Genomic DNA, 25,948 nt, shown 5'->3' with positions numbered 1-25,948 from the left:
CCCACTCGGCAGCCTCCTTTCAATTCCTCTTACATGCCCTGTTCCTTTGGACCCTAGGGCCTTTGCACATCTTCCCCAACCTTCATCTGCTCAGCATTCTTCCCGTAGATTCCAGTATCGGTGCCGCTTTCTTCTCTGTGAACTCTCCCTGATTACCAGACCTGTTTATGATCTCATGGCACTGTATCATTTACAATACTTCACTAAACTGGCAAGCACAGATTTGAATATTATTTGACCATCCCCTGTCTCCCCTATGAAGTTCTGAGTTCCCTACGGGCAAGGAATGGTTTGTTTTTGTTCACTATCTACTCCTTAGCACCAAGTATGGCACCTGGCATAGGCAGGGTACTCCATAAAGATGAGTTAATGAATGGGTGGAAGAACAAATGCACACTCAATAGTACCCAGCAGTGTCTGTATCACAGGGTTACTGTAATTCTATAAGAGTTACAAAATAAATACTTTATGAAAGTATGAAAAATCATATTCTCCCTCAATCCCAAATCTATACAAGTAGTAGCTAACTTAATTCTGTTGAGCATCTGATAACCCTTTACTATCTTACAGTTGACAAATGTAAGTGAGGAGTGTGTGTGAGCACACCCTCCTGTGGCCCCTCATTCCTATCAAAGTAAAACATGGCATGTCACAGTGCCTGACATATGAAAGGCTCTAAATATACGTGATTAACTAAATGAAAGATCCCACCCAAGAGGCACGGATCATGTGATCAAATCAGCACTACTCCATTCTGTGGAATGCATTTCCATTACCACAACTCAGCTCTTTGTTTCTGAAATCCTCTCGGTTACATAGTAATTTTCCAGTTCTAACAATTATGTCTCACCTGCTTGCAGCCACTGTAACCTTGGCACCATTAGGAAACAGCCTAATGTAACACTGCAGTACTGCATTGATGTTTTAAGTTCCCAATTAGGGGGACTCAGGGTTAATACATAGGTATACATACACTGAGTGGCCAGATTATTATGATCTCTGAATGTATAATAATCTGGCCACTCGGTGTATATTCTATATAATAAAAGGCTAATATGCAAATTGTCCCCTCGACCAGGAGTTTGACCAGCAGGCAGGCTGGCCAACCGCCCATGTCCCCTCCCCCTGGCCAGGCTGGCCGGACCCTACCCATGCACGAATTTATGCACCAGGACTCTAATATACACACACACACACACACACACACACACACACACACACACACACACACTGAGTGGCCAGATTATTATGCATTCAGAGATCAGAGATCATAATAATCTGGCCACTCAGTGTATACATGTTCTTTTTTAAGGAGAACAGATTTGCTTCTCAGGCTTAGGTGGTACTGATCATATTTAATTCTTTTCATTTAAAAAAAAAACACACAATTGATCTCTCTTCTGAATCTTTCATTTTGGTGACATTGAACGAGAAATTACCAGATGAAATAAATACTAATTGCAAAATAAAGAAAGACTATACTTTAGGACCCGAGTGCCACACCATCAAACCCTCCCAGAGACTTCCCACCTGGTCATGAAGAGTGATCCCCTCCACCCGGTTCCCACCCCACCTTCTGCCCTTACCTCCCCCCCACTGTCCTCATCCATAGGTGTATGATTTTTATCCAGTCTCTTCCTGAACCCCCCCATACCCCTTTCCCCCTGAGAATTATCAGTCCACTCCCTTTAATTATGATGTGTCTTGGTGTGGTCCTCTTTGGATTCCTTTTGTTTGGGGTTCTGTGCGCTTCCTGGACTTGTAAGTCTATTTCTTTCACCAGGTGGGGGAAGTTTTCAGTCAATATTTCTTCAAATAGGTTTTCAGTATCTTGCTCTCTCTCTTCTTCTGGCACCCCCATAAAGTTGAGTGTTGGTACGCTTGAAGTTGTCCCAAAGTCTTCTTACACTATCTTCAACTTTTTGGATTTTTTTTGCTTTTTGCTTTTTCGGTTGAGTGTTTTTTGCTTCTTTGTATTTCAATTCTTTGACTTGATTCTTGTGTTCCTCTAGTCTGTTGTTGGGTCTCTGTATAATGTTTTTTATTTCAGTCAGTGTATGTTTAATTTCTAGTTGGTCCTTTTTCATATCTTCGAGGGTCTTGTTATATTTATCGGCCTTTTCTAGGATATTCTTGAAAAGCCTTATAACCGTGGTTTTGAATTCTATATCCAGTCGTTTGTTTTCCTCCATTTCTTTCGTTTGTGATCTGTTTCTTTGACGCCACATTTTCACTGCTTCCCTGAGTTGGTAGGGTAGATTTGTATGCTAGGTTTCCTATATGGCCCAGTGGGTCGGCCTCCCCAGTTAACCTGAGGTGGACACTCTTGGTGCACCCCTTTGTGGACTGTGTGTACAGCCTTGTTGTAGTTAAGTCTTGATTGTTGTTGGTATCACTGGGAGGAACTGACCTCCAGGCCAGTTGGCTGTAAGGATCAGCTGTGTCTACGCTGGGAGAAGTTCGGTGCTGGAGATAGCCTTATAGGATTAGACTTGTCAAATTGCAGTAGCCTCTGTGCTCAGCTTGGATGGTGTGGAGTCTCAGGGCGGAGCAGACAGTCTTGGCTTCCAGTCACCCTTGCCCTTGCGTATGCCTCCAGACCTCTGCCTTCCCCGGCTCCCGAGTCTCTGCCCGAGAGTCTAGATTCCCCCCCCCCATAAGAGCGTGGGTCCCCAGGGGCTTGCCTGGAACTGGGGTTCAGTGCAGTCAGAACTGGGGTTCAGTGCAGTCAGGAGCTTCCGACTACCTTCTGCTAGGGAAAGCCTGTGGCAACCTCCGCAGCCTTTGTGCACACTGGAGCACGAGCCTCCAGACCCCTACCCGCTGGGGCTCCCCCGGGTCTCACCCGGGTCTCCGAGTCTCCGGGTGCCTTTCTCTCTACCTGACAGTCCAGACTCCCCCTCTATGAGCCTGAGTCCACGGAGTTTTGCCCGGGACTGGGGTTCAGTGCAGTCAGAACTGGGGTTCAGTGCGGTCGGGGGCTTCCTTCCCCCTTCCACCAGAGAAAGTCAGCCAGGCTCTCAGCCGCCCTTCCTCTCTGCGCGCACAAAGACCCTTTGCCGTACCTCCAATTCTCTGTGAGCTTTTCTCTTTCCTTCTAGTTGTAGAATTTTCACTCAGCCAGCTTTCCTGTGGTTCTGGATGGTGTCCGTTCTGTCTTTTAGTTGTAGTTTTGAAATTGTTGTGCGAGGCAGCAGTTTAGGTGCTTATCTATGTCGCCATCTTGGTTTCTCCCCACCCAATGTATTTTGCAAAATGTGTCTATCTATGTAACCCTCAGCCCAAGAAAGAACATTGCTATTAGCCTCAAAAGTTCCCTTGGACGTCCATCACCATAGCTCAACTGAACCTGATCTAGAACTTCACCAATGTGAAAGGAGGCAGCATGGACTTGGAGGCCTGGCTCCTTTCACTCGGTATATGGTGTGTGATCTCGCTGTGCTGGGCTGTAGTTCTCCGTGTCCACTCCCCTTGGCAGCTGGGCTGTGGCCCACTGTAAGAATAGGCCACAATTTATCCCTTCCACTTCGTGACAAGGACACAGTGTCCCAAACCTCTCCAATCAAATTCATTTAGAATCAGAAAGAGAATAAATACTTTCAGAAGTGCCTAAACTGGAAACAAAATACTCAACTATTATCCTCACTATACCAAATTTCCATGTGAATCAAGGTTAACCCCCGCCCGCTAAATGCCCACCTTGGATCAGTGTAAAATAGAAATAATGTACACACTCCAACTAATAATGCCCGCTTCCCAGCATCCCAAGTAGGCAGCCCTGGCACATTCTGTAGCAACCATGAATGTGGCTCTCCCGATCCTTTCAAGCTGCCATGTGATGGACAGGCCCGTGGCATTTCCTCGGCTAACACTGGACTGCAAAGCCGGACTGCATAATTAACATCCATGGTTATCTTTCAATGCCTGCACCTGGCACTCTTAATTTAATTATCTCTCCATTTCTACAACCCACTGCACACTGGTGACTGCTCCACCTGGCCATCCTCGACCTGAATCTCCACTCGCCTGCGGGACTTTTCATCCAGAAATAATTAGGGACACAGGGTCCTCTGTCTCGTGGCCAATTCAGGCGTGAATGCGATCGGACCGGGAGGAAAGTTTTATCTCAAATAAATGTAGTCAGCTTGAAGCAGCGGTTAAAGGGACAGGGTTGACTTCCAAGCATTTCGGTTGTGCTGGAAGCTAAAAAAAAAAAAAAAAGTGGCAATGACATTTCAGAAAATCTAGAATGCTCTGGTTCTGGAAATCATCTTCTCCCTTGACTTGCTCATGGTGGAGAGTGCAATAATGAATTGGAACTAGCCTCCCAGTGAGGCTAGTTGTCCAGCCTGCCCTCAGTGATCCACGCTAAGGACACACAGATAGAAGCCGGTAAGCCAAGACCCAGAGATGATCTGGGTTCCTCATTCTGCCTGCTTGCTTCACGTTATTGTTCTACCTCATGTTTATGTTTCTGTTATTCACCCAGTGTGACCAGCAGGTAGCAAGCTTGATCAGACAGTCCTCCACTTCTCCTTGCACTTTTTTATTTCTTTTTGAAAATGACACCTAGCACCTAAAATTGTTCCCACACTGGCAGTTTCAATAATAAAATTACAAATAAAATGACAGTATTATAGAAAACATAAATTGGGGTTCAGAATGAAGTCCATGAGGTATCTTTATACATCCTCTTTTTCTCACCCTTATATATTTTATTCAAGGTTTACCTGTGCACATACCACAGGCGTGGGCGCGCACGCACACACACACACCTAGTATTGGGTTACAATGATCCAACTTTAATACTCAATTTTAAATAAGAAAGCCAGGCTGTCTTCAGCATCACTTTATTTCAGTCTCTTATAAGACACACGAGAGAAGCTTCTAGACAGATTTGTGAAATGTGGAGACCTTGCTTTATTTAAAAAGTCCCTCCTCACTCACATTTTAGGTTCACCTTTGCTAAATGCAGAAAAATTTCTCAGGAAATTTTGACCTGCTTTTCTCAGCTTCTCAGATTCTCAAGGATATTCAGAGGAGGGGCAGAATCTCACCCTCAAGGATACCTCAGTGGCACCCCTCCTCTTCATCAAAGCACAGCCCAGGGGAGGGAGGGCTGACAGATGGCTGCACTGCCAAGCCACACTGCAAAAGTGGCCGCAGCCCACTTCTCCTGATTTACAGTGTCTGGCTGCAGTTTGATAGGGCATGTCCTCCCCTCACATACTGTAAGGCAATGTGCAGAGTAAGTGCAGGAGCTTGGTGAACTCTGCAACCTCTCTGTGCCCAATCTGTCTTCCAGGCCAGAAGTCCTGACAGAGGGGTTTTCTCCTGGCTCTCTGCCTCCCTGTTTCCATTTCAGGCAACTTCCCTTATTAATAACAAAAATTGCTGATCTGGGACAAGGACAGGGGCATGTACCAGGGTATGCTGGTCATTTTTCTCTCTCCTCAGAATAAAACAAAAAGGAAGGAAGGGAGGGAGGACAACAGGGAGGGAGGTAAAGAAAAGAGGGAAGGGAAGGGAAGGGAAGGGAAGGGAAGGGAAGGGAAGGGAAGGGAAGGGAAGGGAAGGGAAGGGAAGGGAAGGGAAGGGAAGGGAAGGGAAGGGAAGGGAAGGGAAGGGAAGGGAAGGGAAGGGAAGGGAAGGGAAGGGAAGGGAAGGGAAGGGAAGGGAAGGGAAGGGAAGGGAAGGGAAGGGAAGGGAAGGGAAGGGAAGGGAAGGGAAGGGAAGGGAAGGGAAGGGAAGGGAAGGGAAGGGAAGGGAAGGGAAGGGAAGGGAAGGGAAGGGAAGGGAAGGGAAGGGAAGGGAAGGGAAGGGAAGGGAAGGGAAGGGAAGGGAAGGGAAGGGAAGGGAAGGGAAGGGAAGGGAAGGGAAGGGAAGGGAAGGGAAGGGAAGGGAAGGGAAGGGAAGGGAAGGGAAGGGAAGGGAAGGGAAGGGAAGGGAAGGGAAGGGAAGGGAAGGGAAGGGAAGGGAAGGGAAGGGAAGGGAAGGGAAGGGAAGGGAAGGGAAGGGAAGGGAAGGGAAGGGAAGGGAAGGGAAGGGAAGGGAAGGGAAGGGAAGGGAAGGGAAGGGAAGGGAAGGGAAGGGAAGGGAAGGGAAGGGAAGGGAAGGGAAGGGAAGGGAAGGGAAGGGAAGGGAAGGGAAGGGAAGGGACTCACCAACCTTAACTACTCACCGTGCACCACAGTATTAAGACACGCTGTTCTTAAGCTCAGAACACAGCTTGACTTCTGTCTAGGACAGTGGTTGGCAAACTGCGCTCATGAGCCACATGTGGCTCTTTGGCCCCTTGAGTGTGGCTCTTCCACAAAATACCACGGCCTGGGCGAGTCTATTTTGAAGAAGTGGCATTAGAAGAGGTTTAAGTTTAAAAAATGTGGCTCTCAAAAGAAATTTCAATCGTTGTACTGTTGATATTTGGCTCTGTTGACTAATGAGTTTGCCGACCATTGGCCTAGGAGCTTATTAAGCCTTTACACCCAGAAGGAAAGGGAGAAACATTGCCGCCCAGATGGGAAGAGCCAGGATTTGGTGCTCAAGGATCTGGGTCTTAGTTTATGTTCCCCAGAAGCAAACTCTGAGACAAGGATTCTGGGGCAAGTGACTAATTTGTGAGATGGCAGAATGCCAGCAGTTATCACTATAAGTAACTAGGGCTTAATCCCAGCCTCAGGGGAACTCTGGGAAAAATACATAAACCATGTACTTCAGTGTTATCTTAGGGACCTGGGGTGTTTATATACCAACTCCCATCTATCTCCAGAAAGCATTCATTCCTCTGACTTCTGGTCTACCACCAAGGCAGGCAAAGCACACGTAGGTGGCCAGAAAAAGCCATTAGGCAAAGCACGCAGGTGTCCTCATCAGTACAGGTGAAGGATATGGGCAGGGCTTGTGTCCTGCTGCTAATGAGAACTTGACTCAAGACATATCCCTGAACTCCTTGGACCCACATCTAAGCTCCCCATCTGGAAAACAGTGCCAGGGTACCTATCCCCATGCTTGTGGTGAGAATGAACTGAGATGATACCTCTAAAAGAACTTGCAAATTATCATTATAAAGCCCTGTAAAATCATTAGCTCTCCCAAGCTCACAGAGGTGGCTGGGAGCCCACCATGTGCCCACAGCTCCAGGAGAGATAGGAGAGGAGGGCAGCCTTTGTTTCTCCAGGTCTTGCACTGAGCACTGAAGAGGAGGTACGTTGCATGGTCAGGATCCTGCTTGTCTGAGGGTGCAGTGGGCAGGTGCTCTGCCTAATTTTTGAGGGAATGAATCCAGCCTGTTTCCCCAGTGTCCCAGCTCAGGAGAAACATCACTGCATTTTGACAAGGTTAGGGTTGCTTATGTAAGACCAGGAAGAAAAGGCAACTCAAGCAGTGGGAGGGGCAGCAGTCCACTTTTCTTTTTCTCAGTCCACCCCAGGTGACATTTGAGTGACACCTTGGAGTTGGGTAAGCAGAGAAACTAGAGACTGTCCCAATTTTGAAGCACTATTGGAGTTCCCGGCTTTGTCCTCCTGCCACAAGGTAAACTATCACTCCGCACTTCCCCCACCTCAAACTCCTTCTTAAGCAAAGACATTTGGCATCCAAGCACCCTTGCTACCTTCCAGAATGATGATGCGAACGCTGATGTTAGTAGCTAGGTGACAATATATGAATAAGGAATCCTTACAACTTAATCCAAGTATTCAGCCCATTCAAGATGAACCTGAAAGAAGTTGTGATTAACCATAACAAGGATCTAGGAGATGCACATAGACACACACCACCTCCAAGTGTTTCATACTGTCTTAGCCTAAAACAGGCCATACTCTTAGCGATGCCTTCAAATTCAGAAGCCCACCCACTCCAGAAAAATGGTAACTAGCTAGCTGCAGCTAAAGCTCTTCCTCCACTCAATTTCTCCCCTCACCCATGTCCCTTAGGACAAAGTCTTCTTAACCTAGGACTAGGTGTCTGTTGGGTAAGCTTGAAGGGGATACCTAAGTGCCCTCAAATTCTGTGTTAAATCTTAATCAGAATTTAAAGCTGTTATAATCAGAACTTCCACATGGGAAGTGTCCCTCAAGAATTAGGAACCACCATCCTCGACAAAAATGACGTCTGGAAAATGCATGGAGCTGGCAATGATCTACACCAGGAAGTACATGGGCCATTCTGATCACCAAGACAGAAAAGGGGGCTCTGATTCTCCCAATGAGGAAACAAAGTGCAGAAACTTGGACTTATTTTCCAAAGTTATGTGGTGATCTGGAGATGAGGGTGATGACCCTGAGGCTCTCCCAGGACTTTTCCTACCAGTGCCTGCCCCCTTCTTCTCTGAAAAGTGGGAGTCCTTTTCCTCTCTTGAGTTCCATTCCTTCCTGGTTTTCTGAATGTTGACACCATAAAATAATATGCACTGCTCCTTCCAGACTACCAGTCTCCCCACTGACTGTCAGCCAGGTTCAAGAGAAACTCTGCCCAGCTCAGGGCCCTGGCTTTGCAAAGGAGGTGACAGTGGGGCTGCTGCTGGCCGAAGCAGAGAAGTGGCCACACCAGAGGCCTCTGCTTTTGGCTTGATTCCCTTTGGGGTCTGCCGAGGGAAAAATTAACTTGTATAAGTCAGATCCTCTCTCAGGAACTAAATACCAGCAGCAAACAAAAACCAGACCAAAAGCATTTGTTTGAAAAGACAAAGTGGGACAGGGGCAGGGAGCCAACCTGTAGTCCCCCATCCAGAACTAATTGTCAGGACCTCCCTTTAATGAAAAGCAACAACAAAAAATCACAAAACTAAAGGATTTCTTTCTTCCTTTCTTCCTGTCTTGTAACAAAGTCAGGCGTGTGTCCTCTCTATATAATTCATTTCACTTGTGGTCCCAACCAACCTCGGGCACCACAGGAAATGGAGAAGCAGAAGAACTTTCCATAAACAGGTCCAAATGTTTGCCTTCTGATGCCACCTGATTAAATCTAACCCTGAGTACCACAGAGAAAGGGAGAAATCTGCTGGCTATTCCCTGTGTCCTTTACTCAATGGTGTTAAGTATGTGGAGTGAAAACCTTGCATTCACTAACATTTTCCTGTTTCTCTGGGGACCCTTCCTTCTTAGTCTAAGTATCTCTTAATAGCAGGGGATCAGTGGGGTTCAGATATAGGAACCCCAATTTTCTTACTCCAATAGGGTTCCATTGCTAATAAACAGACAGGAAGCCTCTCTAAGGTCGGCTTCTTCTATTTGTTGATTTGTTCTCTGGTTTTCATTTCACCATTTTCATAATAACCATAAGAATGACATAACTGAGTCTGCTCCCAGATAGGACTAATGAAGCCAAGGTCATGGCCAATATCCCTATGAGCCTTTTTGTTGTTCTTGTTCTTGTTGCTTATGTGTCTCTATTTTTTTTTTTTATTTTTCAATTATAGTTTACAGTCAGCACTATTTTGCATCAGCTTCAGTTGCATAGAACAGTGGTCAGAAAATCAAAGTGGTCTCCCTGATGTTTTAAGTACCTGCCTGGGTGCATACAGAGTTATCACAATACTAGGCGCCCAGTGAACGAATTCATGCACCTTGAAAGGAACTGGGCCACGAGGCTGCGGTGGGCACAGGGGCGGGTCTCGGCCCATCCTCCAAGCCCTCGCCCAGCCCCTCCCACCGAGGCCCCGGTCCCCTGTGTGCCGGCAGCCCTGCTCCTGCCACTGCCACTCCCACGCACTAATGGTGCCAACCCTGCTCGCACCCACTGATGGTACAGAGTGATTGGGGCCGGCGCAGGCAGCAGGTGCGAGTGCCAGGTGGTACCAGGGTGTGCGGGAGCAAAGAATTTTCAGTAACCACCAGTGGCTCGCCCTGATGACAGCAACCAGTGCCCCACCTTGGTCTGGTGCCCCCGCTCACCTACTCCATCCCACCACGGCTGACGCCCACCATGTTCCACGCACGCCCCCTGGTGGTCAGCGCACATCATAGCGACCAGTTGTTTGGTTGTTTCAACATTTGTTCTATTTGCATATTAGCCTTTTATTATATAGGATTACTATATAGGACTAGAGGTCCGGTGCATGAAATTCGTGCACAGGGGAAGGTGTCCCTCAACCCGGCCTGCACCCTCTCCAATCTGGGACCCCGAGGGGGAAGTCCGACTGCCAGACATCCCTCTCACAATCCGGGACTGCTGGCTCCTAACTGTTCGCCTGCTTGCCTGCCTGATCACCCCCAACTGCCCTCCCCTGCTGGCCTGATCGCCCCCAACTGCCGTACCCTGTCGGCCTGATCGCCCCCTAACTGCGTGCTCTCCTGTGCTGGGCTGATCTCACCCGAACTGCTTGCTCCCCCGCCGGCCTGCTCTCCCCTGTCGACCTGTTCTTGCCCCTAACTGCTTGCTCTTCCATGCTGGCCTGATCACACCTCTAAATGCTTGGTCCCCACACTGGCCTGATTGCACCCCTTACTGCTTGCTCCCCAATGCTGGCCTGATCTTGCTCCTAACTGCTTGCTCCCCCGCGCTGGCCTGATCTCACCCCTAACTGCTTGCTCCCCCACTGGCCTGATCACCCCTAACTGCTTGCTCTTCTGACAGCCTGATCGCCCCTAACTGCCTCTGCCTTGGCCACCACCACCGTGGCTTTGTCTGGAAGGAAGTCAGACGTCCAGTAGGTAACTGGTTGACCCGGTCTAATTAGCATACCCTTTCATTAGTATAGATTATTGACTATATTCCCTATGCTATAATCTACATTTCTGTGACTGTTCTGTAACTACCAATTTGTACTTCTTAATCCCTTCACCTTTTTCACCCAGCTCCCTAACCCCTGCCCTTCTGACAACTGTCAGTCTATTCTATGAATCTGTTCATATTTTTATTTTGTTCTTTAGATTCCACATATAAGTGAAATCATATGGTATTTGTCTTTGTCTAACTATTTCACTTAGCATAATAATCTCCAGATCCATCCATGCTATAGGAAAAGTTAAGAGTTCATTTTTTATGGCCTGGTAGTATTCCATTGTGTATATGTACCCCAGCTTTTTTATTCACTCAACCCAAGATGGGCACTTGAGTTGCTTCCATATCTTGGCTATTGTAAATAATGCTGCAAAGAACATAGGGGTACATATATTCTTTTTTTAAGATTTTTTAATTGATTTTGAGAGAGAGAGAGAGGAAGGAAGAGGGAGAAAGTCAATTGACTGCCTTCTGCATGTCCCCCACTGGGGATCCAGCCTGCAACCCTGGCATGTGCCCTGACCAGGAATTGAACCTGCAACCTTTCAGTACGTGGGACAATGCCTAACCGAGTCACACAGGCCAGAGCACATATATTATTTTGAATTAGTATTTGGGGTTTCTTTGGATATATTCCCAGAAGTGTAATCCATGGGCATTAAGGCAATTCTATTTTTAATTTTTTGAGGAATCTCCACACTGTTTTCCATAGTGGTTACACCAATCTGCATTCCCACCAACATTGCACTAGGGTTCCCTTTTCTCCACATCCTCCCCAGCACTTGTTGTTTGATGATTTATTGATGATAGGCAGGTGTGAGTGATATCTCATTATGGCTTTAATTTCTATTTCTGTGATGATAAGTGATGTTGAGTATCTTTTCATACATCTATTGGCCATGTGTATGTCCTCTTTGGAGAAGTGTCTATTCAGGTCTTCTGCCTACGTTTTAGTTGGGCTGTTTGTTTTTCTGGTGTTAAGTTGTCTATTGTTGTTTTGTTTTCAATTTGCTCTTTATGCTCAGAGCATGCCTCAACCTCAGAGGGCTGACATAGTTAGGTGAGCTGTGGCAGTGAATAAGAACAACAGTAGGTCATGCTATCCCTGTCCTCCTCCTGGGCCTCATCTCTTGCAATGCTTCCTTTCATGGCCTGCCCTCAACTTCTGCCTCTGCTACTGAGATAGAAGATGCCAAGAAATACAACTACAGCACATGAGAAATTATAGACACAGGAAGTTAGAAACTTCAGTCAATGTCACAAAGCTAGGGAGTTCCAAATGTGGGGTTAGAACTGGGTCTAGCGTCCCATCCCACAAGATTAGGGAACTACATCACTAAAAATCATGGGCAGCCTGAGGCTTTCACACAGGGAGAGGTGTGGGGGAATACTGCCATATTTTTGGGGGTAGTGGGAGTTATCACTAATGATGGGCACCTGGGAGGCCTTTTAAAGGCACTAACTAGAGAATCCTATCCTTCCCACTTCCACTGCCTTTTTCAGTCACTGCCCAGCCATTGGCTCCCTGGGCAGTGTGATCCTATTCCAAGACTGGGTCAGAGTCCAATCTTAAATGCTCTTTTCCTGCTCAAATTTCCACAGTCTGTCCCCCAGGATCTAGCACTTGAAAGGCAGCCTGGAAGACACTGTGGGCACCCTCCCCACACCTACTCAGTCTCTGCTATTTCAGTCCTAGCCACCTCAACTTCCACCTACCAACATCCGCATCTCTTTGTCCAATGTGTGATGGACAGGATGTCTCAGGAATTAACACCTCCCCCGACCCCATCACAGCAGCCCTCAACCGACTGCTAATGAGACTTGGTGTACACCTGCCTCTGCTCCCTTGCCCCAGAGCTGAGAAAGTGCTGAGGGCAGGTTTTACAGTGCTTTCCAGAGTCCCCAATAAGGCAAGGTGCCACCAGGGCTCCCATCTTCACTGAGTCACCTTCAAATAGATGGCCTACACTCAAGCGCTTACTCAGGGGCTGCTTCCAGGGAAACCCACACTCAGACAGGCTGTGTCATATCCTGGAAAGAACCTCAAAAGAAGCAAGAAAGCCCAGGTTCCAGTGATTTCATATCTCTGAGCCGCAGTCTCATCATCTGCAACAAGGGTCACAATTCTGGGAACTCAAGTATGTGAAGAAGGACGGGCCCATCGTGATGACCTGCCAGGCTGCTAAAGGCCGGAGCTGGCCGGATGTGAGAGTTAGGTTTCAGTTTTTGAGCAGCCAGAACCATGGTGCACTGAGATGCTGCCATGGTGAGATGCTGCCACGGTGAGATCCTGAACCATGGTGCACTGAGATGCTGCCATGGTGAGATGCTGCCACGGTGAGATCCTGAACCTGCTTCCTGGACAGGAACTCTGCTCCTGGTTCAGAGCCCCGACTTCACGTCTGCATTCCTCAGACTCTCGCTGGGCAAGGTTGGCATGAAACTTTTTACTCCATCTGAAGTGGAGGTGGAAGGATTACAACATCCTAAAGCTTCCTAGCACAGGAGGGTGATTAAAATAGCAATAAATACATTCTCCAGCCTTTGTGAACAATGTAGGGGAGCTGGCTGGGGTCCTTTAAAAGGAAACTCCAACAAGCAAACTGTCAGGCTCCAAATCACAAGCTCACAACTCGGCAGCTGGCCTGGTAGATGGCAGGAGGGTGAGTGCCTGGGAAGTTCTGACCTGGGCTTCCTTTCTGCTCCTCTGTGGAAACACAAAGTCTCTCCTGTCTGCCAGGTCTCAGGGAGGAGGCAGTGTGTTTGTTACGAAGTCTAAGATATCAATCATCAAGCAACTGGCTAATATTTACTGTGTGCAATACGATGCTAATTGCTATGACAGGAAACAGTATTTGACCATGAAATAGTGACTTGTGAAAAAATAATTAACATGCTTATATCAGAGAACACTCTGAAATGTCAAAGTAGCCATTTTGGACACCTGTACACCCACTTCAATGGTTGGACACACTAAACAGTTTTGAATTGTCTTTTTTTTTAAGTGTTTATTTTTTTCTGATTAATTTTTCAACAAGGCATAACTTACAATGGGAAAACACACAGGTGTCAGAGTACAGCTCAATATATTTCAACAAATGTAGACAGTCTTGTAACCCACAACTCAACTGAGAGGCAGAGAATGCCATGGCCAGACAGTTCCCTTGTGCCCCATCCGGCCAATGCTCGGGACACCCTCAGAGGTTAGTGTATTTCCCAAGAACAAGAACATTCTCTTACATAAGCACCGCAAAATTGCCAAGTGTGGAAATTAACAATATTAACGATGCTATTATCTACAGACCTTACTCATTCTGCTCATTATCTCACTAAAGTCTTTTAGAGAAAAAGAAAATGTTTCTGCATAGCATTCAATCAAGGCTCGTGCTCTGCACTCATCTGTCCAGTCTCCCTGGTCTCCTCCGGATGGGGACAGCTCCTCAGTTTTATTTTTGTCTTTCATGCCCTTGCAGGCCAGTTATTTCATGGAACACCCCTCAGTTGGAATTCGCCTGATGATATCTCTCCATGGACTGCCTGGAAGTGATGTGTGCTTCCCAGGGCAACACGTCAGGAGGAAGGATGCCATTAGGACCAAGTCATCCAGGTTCCTCACTCTAGAGCCGTGGTCGGCAAACTGCGGCTCGCAAGCCACATGCAGCTCTTTGGCCCCTTGAGTGTGGCTCTTCCACAAAATACCACGGCCTGGGCGAGTCTATTTTGAAGAAGTGGCGTTAGAAGAAGTTTAAGTTTAAAAAATTTGGCTCTCAAAAGAAATTTCAAACATTGTACTGTTGATATTTGGATCTGTTGACTAATGAGTTTGCCAACCACTGCTCTAGAGTCACTGTTTATTTCCTTTGTAATTAATAAGTACCCTTTAATAAGTATACTCTGACACTATGTAAATGCCCTGTTTATCAAGCATTTAGTCACTACTTTTAGTATTAATTTATGGTTCTTGCTTGAAACAACTATGATGGTTGCCATATGGTGACTTTTCTAATTCCATCATTTCTCCCACTCACAGGACACGTTATTCCCAACTCATTCATTCATTTATTCAAATGTGGTCTCACAGATTCTTATTTTATCCGATACCCTGTTACTGTTATTGTTTATTTGAATGTTCAAACTGTCCCGGCTTTGGCCAGTGCTCCTTCAAGCTGGCTTCTGTGTCCCTTTGACATGTCAGAACCGAGAAATGCTCCTGGCTGCTGAGACCATTGGCCCCATTTCTGTTTTAAGTTATGTTCAGTGCTCTTCTTTCAACAAAGCATCCTTTGGCTACAGTGCTGGGGCCAACGGTTGTCATGGTTGCCTGCCCCAGGGAGAGAGGTGAAATAGATGGGCCTGGACTGTGGAGGGAATGGGGTGGTGCCCACTGAGCACCCAGGAAGGAGGGCCAGTGCCCAGACTTCGGTTGAATGCAGTGTCCCACTACTGGAGGTGCCAGTCCAGAGTAGGGACAGAGAGCACACACCAGCCCCAAAGCCAAAGCCAAGCTGGAGAGTCCTGCTAGTGGAGACATGCGCCAAGAAGGACCGAGGTGAGGAGCCAACATCGAGGGGAGGGACAGGCAAGTGGTGCCAGGTTCCCAGGGCAGTCTTTGGACCATGGCTCAGTGCTTTAACTCTGACTGCCCCGTTTTCTCTCCGGCTGGACCTTGACTATCTTAAAGTGTCAGCATTTGTTATTGCCACTTCCCAGTAGAGACACCAACCAAGATGATAGTCAGTTTAAAAGGAACCCAATATCAATCTAACAACAAAGTTTTGACCCACTGACTGCCACCAATAAGTTAGCTAAATGAGTGCCTATGCACACACGCGCACACACACACACACACACATACTCTATTACTGAGAGAGTATTACTTCAATAACTTCCATTTCTGCCATGTATTCCATTTATTCCATGAATGATACTTGATCTTTCCCACATTATGGGACTGTGTGCTGTGGTACTAAATGATGCTTCTTAAACTGAATCTCACACCATAAAACACGGAGCCTGTTACTCAGCAGACATCCAGTAATGGACACTGGTGGATCATCGCTAAAGAAGAAACATCCCAAAGTAGAACTAGCTTTTTTCAGATAAACACGGCCAACACACCAGTGCCAAAGTACTGGGCACAGGACCAGCTGGGATCTTCCAGAGTCTGAGTTATTTCATGTGCTTTCCCACCAGACCCTCTCCCAAACCAGACCAGCAAGGCAAAATCAGCTTGTTCTCATTCCTGACCTTTTCTACCAGGTGTAGTGTGGCTCAGCAGATGAAAAAATAGAAGGGAGGCAGACCCCAGCCGTCTGAACACCTGGGCATCTAATTAGACAACTGTTTACCCTTTTCCCAGCCAAAGACAGCCCATAGACATGCACAGTGTTTTTAGCAATTTGTCCCTAATGGACAAAGCAGGGTTAAACAAGGGGAAAATTGTGGGACTTCCTCTTTAGTTCCCTGCTTTCATTTCCCAAGCCTATTTGTTAATAATGAGAGGAAAAAAAAAACAAAAACTTTCACCTCACTGAAATTTTTAAGGCTCAATTATCTCAATTTCTTCTCAAAACAAAGATCTTTTCCTTTCTCAGCTTCCAGATTTAATAGATTGGGGAGAATCTCCTCTTTGGGGACTCAGTCTGCTCCATACTACTGTTCAGAGAAATTATCAGTGGCTAAGAAAGAGCAGGTACTACTCGGGCAAATCCTCTCCCTTCCCTCCTGCTCTGTGCTGCCCAGCACCACAGCCTTTGGCCACATGTGCCATTTCAATGTAAATGAAATATAATTAAACAGAATTCAAAACTTAGCTCCTCACTTGCACCAGGCACAAGCACGTCAGGTGCTCAGATAACTTAAGGACGAGAACATTCTGTCAATCGTAGGGAGTTCTACTGGAGAGTGGGGTTGGCCAATGGACCCACCTATTTCAAAGGGGAGAGAGCCAGGGGTCAGAACCACCCAGGGACCTCACAGACCACTCTCTCCATTCACACGCATGGATGGTGGGGAACAGGGTACACCTGGGGTTGGGGAGGTGGGAATGGGAGGCATTTAACCTTCATCGTTCTCCTACTGACCTTTCCCCTTCCAAATACTGCCACTCTTTATTTCTAAGCAAGTGGATACATTCCCCTCAATATGGAGCCTGACTGTTGGTCCTTATGTTTTCCATAACTTTTAATAAAGTCAGTTTGATCCTACCAAGGTCTCTCTGTGATCAATGATTCCCACTCATTGCTCAAAGTCTCATGAAGAGAGAGGCATGGTTTCAGGGGCCCCTCCAGGGATGGAGGGTTGGATAACTGCAGTAATCTTTGTGGGACAGAAAAGAAGTCCCAAGACCCTGCTTATTAGGAATGGGTGGGGAGGCAGTAGGGAAAGAGAGACTGGGACCCACAATCACGGTGAAAACGCCATGAAAATGAAGGAACTACAAGAAAAGAAAATTCTCCAGAGGTCTCCTTTCAGCCTAAAAGTAATTCACTTTTGAGAAAAGTATCAGCTTAAATGTATTCCATGGCCATGTTGTATTTAAAAGTTGCTCTTTCGAGACATATGTAATACTTTAAACAATATTTAAAAAAAAAAAAGCCTTAGGAAACAGAATGAACACCAAAAAAAATAAATAAGTGAAAAATAAATAAATAGAAGTCGCTCTTTAAAAAATTCACAGTAATGTTCACTCCCAGAATGCTGGGGTAACAGTCAGGTACACTTAGATAAAGAGGCATGACTATATAAGGGGCATGATGACTGTTTTGTGTTAAAGAAGTTATCCTTCCACACTTAAAATCTGAACCATGGGCAATGAAAAGGGAAAACAGGACCCCTTGCCACCTTGCCTCCTCCCCACACAATGACTGCGTCAACGTGTAATTTGAAAAAGGAAGAACAGATCATGGGTGAGTTAATCATGAGAGCTGGGCAGGTAGAAAGAGATGGATTTCCTGTTTGAAGAAACCCCTTGCCAAACCTGGAAGGGGTTAGCAAAGAGAGAGTTATTTTTAAGACTCACAAAGTTTGTGTTGGCTTAAATATAGTCCTTGCCTGGAGGCAGGGAGCAAAACCAGATAATAAATAATACCTGGACCCACATGTCAGGGATAAGTCAGAAAGAAAAAAAAATAATCTTCATTTTCATAGGACAATGTCCTGAACTGCAGAACAGGCACCTTTGCTATTGGCAGTGTTCTTAGGGAGCCTGGAGGAGGGGCTGGGGATGGGGGCTCTAGCACAACCCCCTGGGGACAAGGGCTACTAATACTATCCCTGAAATAAGCCATTGCTATCCTCTCATTCTTATGTAAAGTGTAAATGAAAGCATCATTAGAAAAATGTTACTGGTTTTATTGACCTATCACATATCATTTTAGTAGTAGCCAAGTGCTTTTCTGCATAACAGCTTCAAGAGAAATCTTCCCATGCCCCATTCCAGCCAGACAGCTGCCTCAGCTCTTCCTACAGGCCCTGCCATTAGAAGCCCCACTAAAGCCCATGGTGAGAATCCAGAATGTGAAATAAACTAAAGAAGGGCCTCACAAGGAAATCCCCACCCCCACTCATTTTCTGCAGGAGCTCTGGGTTCCTCTCCACTTGTGCATCTCCACCTAGGAGTGCTGCTAGGGACTCACCTGGAGGGTTTGGGAAAACTCAGGAGCTCCGGGTTCAGTAGGCCTGGGCAGGGCAGGAGAACGTGCATTTCTCACTGCTCCCCGAGACAACTGACCCACACACACTGCTGGTCCCACAAGGCTCTTTGAGAAACACTCCCTGTGTTAGGGATTCCCGTCATTCCCACAAGTCCGCTGGAAGGAAAGTCAAGCTGAAGGGGCCAGGGAACATCCTTCTCCTGTTTGTCACTGGTGCAAATGCAAGGCCCCGCGGAGAGCATCTGTGAGCCTGCAGTGCAACACCCATGTGGCTGCCTGGAGCGTGTGGAGGGAGTCATTCTCAGCAGACACTGTGCACAGCCCTGAGAGCCCCTCTTTGTGGTCCACAGGGAGGCTGCCCAATGCGATTGGGCTTTTCCTACTATGTTCTTCTTTCCATTTCTCCTGCTATTCCTCTGAGTTTACTCTTTGACTTGGCAGGTTCTTGCCTGTAGATGACAGCATTGCTCAGAGGAAACCTGGGGTCTGGGTGGGTTTCCCAAGCCAATCTGGGGGTGAGTGGGGGTGGTGGTGCTGAGGCACCATGTGGTTTAGAAGTGAACTGCTCTTGAGGAAACATACAGCTGTGCTTGGATATCTGGACAAGCTGTGGGACATCAGCCTCAATAGTCATGTTCCCTGTTAGGTGTTGGACACAGGCTTTTCTGGAGCCTGAGTCCCTCCTGGCCAGGGGCAAGGTCATTACTGCACCCACAGCTCCCACTGAAGATCCAGCTGGGCCCCCACTAAAGACAGGAAACCTTCTGAGGTCAGTCCATCCGCCTGACCGCATCTGTCTCCTCCCTGGACATTCATCGCTCGGGAGAAAATAACATATTTGCAACGGGGCCCAATGGCCCCTCTCAAGTTGTAAACTGACCCTTGAGATGTTTTCATTCTCCAGGAACTATTTTTCCTGGCATACATGTAACATACAAAGAAAAAAATCCTTTGCTTTTTTAAAACATCCAATACAAAATAAGCGATTGTTAAGGCTCCAAACAGTCTGTTGTAATTCCCTAGCATGCTCTAAAAACAATGAGCCCCATGAGGGTGTATGTTCTTTGGCCATCGCTTCTCTCCCCAGTTGGTTTGACTATACTTTGTTCCTTCCACAGTCTCTGTCATGCTACAGAGCATCCTGAATGGGCCCCCCTGCTGGACACACATGCCAGGCCAGGCTCCAGGTCTCTCCCTTTCAGCACTGAGGGAGCTCAAACAGCTGACATTATTCTCAAATGGACAACATTTTTCTTCTTTATGATTCAAGCAAGGCCAGTAGCCAAATCTGAATGATGAACCTAGGAAAATGGGCAAACCTTTGTTAAAACTCAGACATCTGACATAGGCTGCCCAAGACCATCAGGTTTGAGGTAGATCTCATGTCCCAGGGGAATGGTCTGGTGAATGACACACCTCACCTCTGCTTCAATCGCTGGGTGTGGAAACTCCACAGTTTTGGCCAAAGGAAGGAAGGAAGAGGAAAGCACATTTGAAAAGGACCCAGGGCCTTTTGGAAGGCCATTGCTACCCTACTGACTCACTCCTCCTAGCTGAAGTAGAAACAGCAGAGGACTCAGAGATGTGGGTCCGAGTCCTCCACTGACTTTGGGATACCCATGCCATTGAGGGTCTGCAGGTGATTAATTATGCCCTCAACCTGTGCCTTCAACTTGCACACCATTCATTGCTTGGTCCCAGGTGGAAAGTGCAGGCTGTGGGGGGAACATAGTGCAGGTCCCAATGGGGTGGAGTGAAGAGCAGCAGGATCAGCTAACACTGGGGCCTCCTCATACCTGGAGAACTCACAGGGATGGGAAGATATCAGTTGGTGCCAATGGGAAGACTTCAAATTGTTGGCTGCTGTGTCCAAGTGACCCCAGGTGACACTAGTGAAGCTCAAATAGTGAAAGATTTTGAAAAGTTCAGCACAAGTCTGCTAAGTAATTGTAGCCTGTCTTTTTACCATCCCAACATGAATGTTAATAACTTTCAGCAAAATTCTTTTTGATATTCGACAGTGTGAGGCAAAATCGTTTTTGTCCTGAGACCAAAGGAGATTCCAATTTAGCTCATCTTCACGCCCCTCATTCAGCCTTCCTGAAGAGAAGTAGAGACAGGGACGGGCTCAGAAATATGAATTCTAGTGCTCCAGCTACTTTGGGATAACCATATTGTTGAGGTCTGCAGGTAATGGACTTCTCTAAATACTTGCCATCTTCTCTGGGAAATGCACATGACATTAATCATTCTCCTTCAAAAAGATGTCATGGGAATGTCATGAAAGGAACTAAAGCTGAGCATTTCACCTGATGAAAAACATATTATGTATCAGGTTCTTTAGTGTGTTTTGCCTGCATTGTTTGATTTATTTCTTATAAGAAGCCTATATTTAGGTATTATATTCCTACTTGTTACAGGAAAGCATCAAGTTCAAAGAGATCAAGAAGTGCCTCCTCGATCACATAGCCAGTAAGTGGATGAACTACATAGAATCTAAACTCAGATGACTTTAGACCAGAAGGCCTCTCCCTAAAACCCTGAGACAATACATGTAAAAATGCCCAGAAAATGCTGAAGCCAAGTCAAAGTTAAGATGATGTGATCATCCACTAACCAGAAATGGTAATTAAAATGACATCTCATTCATCCTGCCTAGTGAGGGAATGAGAGATTTCACTTAAGTGGGCTTTTCCGGGTTTCCAAAGTTTGCCCCTAATTAAGAATCAACCTTTTTCCCCTCAATGCAGAGATTTTTTAATGGAAAATTTCCAAAAGTAATTATGTTCTTTTTTGCTGTCTTGAATACACATAGAACATAATTTTGAGATTTCTAAAAATAATCCAGGACATTAATGAGTATCGGGCATCAAAATAAGATACAATTGGGCAATGTTCTCAGAGTCTGTGATGTGGTTCAAAGCGGCCCCAAATGCGTGGACTTGTTAGCTTTCCCAGCCTACTTTCTTTCAGAATATCATATTATGAAAATTTTCAAATGTGCCGAGAAGTTAAAAAATGGCTGCCTACTACCTAGATTCCAACATAACATTGCAAAATACTTGTTTTATCACATGCACCAATCTATCCATTCCTCTATCTATCAATGTATTTTTTTAATGCATTGAAAAGTATATTGCAAATATCAGCATACTTCTCCCTGAATATTTCAGCATGCATATCATACAAATATTTGTTTATGGTATTTTTCAATTTTTTTAAATATATTTTATTGATTTCAGAGAGGAAGGAAGAGGGAGGGAGATAGAAACATCAATGATGAGAGAGACACATTGATTGGTTGCCTCCTGCATGCACCCCAACCAGGGCCAGGATCAAGCCTGCAACTTCAATACTGGAATTGAACCTGGGACCCTTCAGTCCACAAGCCAACACTCTATTCACTGAGCCAAATCAGCTAGGGTGTATTTTGCTATTGAGATACCATTTATATACAATGAAATGTATAAATCTTAAGTGAATATTCACTGAGTTTTGAAAAATGAATACACTATGTGTACGCAAAAGCCCTATCAAGATGCAGACCATTACTACTGCCCCAGAAAGTTCCCTGGTGCCACATCCTAGTCAATTCTACCCTCACTCCCTAGGAAGCCCACTTTCTACAGGTCTTCCTGCCCCTCCCCCTGCCCAATGTCACTTTACAAGTGTCAGAGATTCTGTTTCTAATTTGTACCTCATTTTATCTGCAATTATCTGAGTGAGATCATAAAAGTAATTCTAAAGACACTTTCAGAAAGATATATGGGCCCTGGTATCTTTCCTGTCAGGCTGAGAGCCCTCCATCCCCCCAAAAAGACTGAGAACACCTGATATTGTCAGAAGCCTGATTTCCACATAAAAGAAGTGCTACTGGACTGTCACAAAGCTTGGCCAGATATTTCTCTGCCTGTAAGATCGAGTGTTGATCTGTGAAAGAACAGAATTTCTATAGGAGTTAAAATGTCTGTGGTTAGTATTTCACGAGAGTCCTGAGGGACCAGGTTTGGAAGGAAGATAATGGCTCACTCAACGTATTAGATGTGTGGTGTTGTGGAGACATTCTTGTGTTCTGATATGAAGATATTCACATGTTGTGATGTTGACAATCACATGTTGAGATGTCGAGACATATGCATGTTGAGATTTTGCGACAATCAGATGCAGATGTTGAGACAATCATATGTTAAAATGTTAAGACATGCACAGGTTCATATGCCAAGACATTGCATGTTGATACGCTGTGACACTTGAGATGTCGAGGTACAATTCACAGTTTCAGCTGTAGTGGCATTTGCTTGTTAAAATGCTGAGACATGTGCATGTGAAGATTGTGAAAACAGTCACAGGTTCAGATGTTGTCAGTCACATGTTGAAATGTTGAGACAACCAGGCCCAAGATATAGATGCTGCCTCCTTCTAAGCAGTATATGATACACCCTTCTTCTATATTCCTCTCCCCACAGCAAAGAGTGTTGGTGCCACCTCAGAGGTCTCCACAGACAGTTTACATTCATGCCTATACATCCTGTATCTCTCTGCCTGAGGATGTTCTCTGGCCCCAAGTAGGTGCTCAACCTGTATACAGGCAGGAAAGAAATGCTGGGGGGTTACATCCCAGGAGTGACCCTCAACCAATGCAAGATGAGATTTGGGAGATTAATACCCCAGCTCCTTCTCCAGTCAGTGGCTCAACACTATCTCCCAGAGGGTCCTCAATGACTGAGCTTCCGTTGTCCTCAGTGCCAACGTACCCTACTGGTATTTCTTGAGATCACCTCCCAAACAATCTACTTGTACCCAAATCCTTATTTCTGATTTTGGTGGAAACCCAAACTAAGCCATCTGCAAAGCACCAATCTTGTATCCAAACAGTCAAAAAGCAGTTAGGACATCCATCCTGCCCATGTCAGTCAGTGGCAGCAGGGACTGACAGCTCTCTTTTTGTGGGGAGCTCCCAGTATAGTTCCCTCAGTGGGGAGAGAAGATGTTGGAACTCCATGTAGGTTTTTCATTGCAAATGTCTCCTCGAGTCTCTGGGTGAGCATAAATGAAGGATGCTTACACAGAGAGAAGAATCTTAGAACATGGGCAATTTAAAAAAATGAGAAAAAAAATTAACTTGGAGAAACAATGGATCAAGAAAAATACAAATGGTACAACTGCTATGGACAACAATTTAGCAGCTCCTCATTACGTTGACCATAGAGTTGTCCAAACAAAAACTAAGGCATAACATAGTCCATGGACACAGGCAATAGGGGGGTGAAGGTCTGGGGCAGGTAGAGGCTGGGCGAAGGGGACAAGGGATAAGGGACATCTGTAATGCTGTCAACAATAACAATATATATTTAAAATTAAAAAATGAAAGATAGAAGTCTTAAGTGTCATCAGATACTTTTATAAGCTGGAAGTGGCCTTAGAGATTTCTAGTCTATAATCCCATTTTAAAGCTCAAGAAAGATGCAGAGTGGTTAATGCAAATTTGGACAAGGTTGCAAAGGGAATTAGGGGAGTCTACCTGGAGGTTCTACTTATCATTTTTTCAAACTGAGAGCAAAGTTTTCATGGTGGCGGTCCGTACCAGGCCATAAAGCACAGAGGCCAGAGCCCAAGTGTGGTGCTCAGGCAGGATGTGCCCAGGTGTCGTGAGAAGGTTGGATGTGTGTGGCCAATACCAGATTTCAGGTGGGACCTCACCCCACCCAGCTACCCCTGAGGCTGCACACCCACTTCTCCCTCTTACATCACCTACCTAACCCTAAAGGAATTCAAGGTCATGGCCCCTGGTCTGGATTATTGATAGGAAAAAAACACACAAATAAAATTGTCACTACTGGAGTTTTAGGCACTGCAAATAATAAACAAAAATGAAGACAGAATTGGAGCAGGAGAGAGAAAAGAGCTGGCAACTCATAGCTGAGCTGAAGGGGCAAATTTGCCTTAGTTGGACCCACAATAGTAACTGAAGAGTGATGAATGATAAGTGATGATTAAAAAGTACAGGACATACCCTGAAAGCTAAACATCAAAATAATTAGCCTGGACATTTGGCAAAATCAAGGCTTGAAGAAGGTAGCCAACACCAGTTTCCAGGCCGAGGCTCGCTGGCAGGCTCACTGGAATGCCTGTGAGGCTTTGCCCATTGTCTGAAGAGTGACATGACCCATTCCCGGCTGGAATCTCTCACCCCAAGGACAGGGCCTACCATGTTCCCAAATAGCAGGAGTTATTTAGAAGATTATAGCAGGATATGTATATATCTCTGATCGCGGGGTAGGAAACGACTTTTTAAACAAGATACAGTACAAACCATAAAGGAAAAAAGGTGATGCATTTGACCACATTAAGGTTTAAAACCTCTGTGTATCAAAACCGCCATCAAACAGAGAAAAGACAAGCCATGGACAAAATATAACACTAATAAAAAATTGATATTCAGAATATGTAAAGCTCTCTTATAGCTAATAAGAAAAAAACAACAGGCAAAGTTTATGAGTAAGCAATTTGCAGAGATGACCATAATAATGCCCAATAAACTCATGAACAGAAGCTGAACTTGACTACTGTGTTTGCTTCCTACAAATGCTGTCACAAATTACCACAAACTGGGTGCCTTAAAACAACGAACATTTATCCTCTTTCAGTTCTGGAAGCAAGAAGTCCTAAGTCAAGGTGTCCGCAAGGCTGCCCTCCCTGTAGAGGGGAAATCTGTTTCTTGCTTTGCTCAGCTCCTGGAGGCTGCTGGACTTGCTGGCTTCTGCCCACATCACTTCAGTCTCTACCTCCACCTGTGCAGAGCCTTCTTCTCTGTGTGGTCTAACCTCCCTCCGCCTCTCTCTTATAAGGGCACTGGTGACAGCATTGAGGGCACACCACATAATCCAGGGTGATCTTCCCATCTCAAGCTCCTTAACTTATCACATCTGCAAAAACTACCAGGTCAAGTAATAGTCCCAGGTTCCAGGGATTAGGACCTGATATCTTCGGAGGGTACCGTTCATCTCACTCCAGCCAGTAACCAGGGAATGCAAATTAAAACCACATTGAGACACATCATCAGACTGGCGGATATTAAAAAGTCTGACAATACCAAGTATGTATGACAATGCAGAATAGAAACTCACCTCTCCTGCTGTTGTCTAAATCTATTGGTTACAACCATACTGGAGAGCAGTTTGGTAAAATCCATGAAAACTAAGGATGCACATGCCCTATGATCCAGCCATTCCACTGCTAGAGAAATACATCTTACACAAGAGCCTTCAGTGTAGCAATGTCATGTTGAAAACCTGGAAACAATCAGAATGGCCAGCACCAGGAGAATAGGTAACTAAACTAAAATACGATGATGCAACAGGATACTACATGGCTTTGAAAGTAAGTGAAATAGAGCCTCATACATTGACATTGATAAATCCTACAAACATTACATTGCGGAAGAAAAGCATGTTGCAGAAGGACACAGACTGCAAAATCACTTAGACAGTACTAAGCTTAAACTCACACAGAGAACAGTATGGTGATTACCAGAGGGAAAGGAAGGTGGTGCGGACAGTAGAAGAGAGTAA

The 25,948-nt window shown here is 45.8% G+C and overlaps 1 protein-coding gene across 1 annotated transcript in view; it reads right to left on the bottom strand.

The window, feature by feature from the left end:
* SLC24A3 (solute carrier family 24 member 3) overlaps positions 1-25,948 on the bottom strand; it is a 506,585-nt gene that overhangs the window by 321,753 nt on the left and 158,884 nt on the right. The gene's annotated exons all lie outside the window — the stretch shown is intronic.

Source organism: Plecotus auritus (genome assembly GCF_963455305.1).
Source record: "Plecotus auritus genome assembly, chromosome: 8".
NCBI classification, from domain to species: Eukaryota; Metazoa; Chordata; class Mammalia; order Chiroptera; family Vespertilionidae; genus Plecotus; species Plecotus auritus.
Note: the sequence above shows the minus strand (reverse complement) of the source record. Positions and strands in the feature narration are given on the sequence as shown.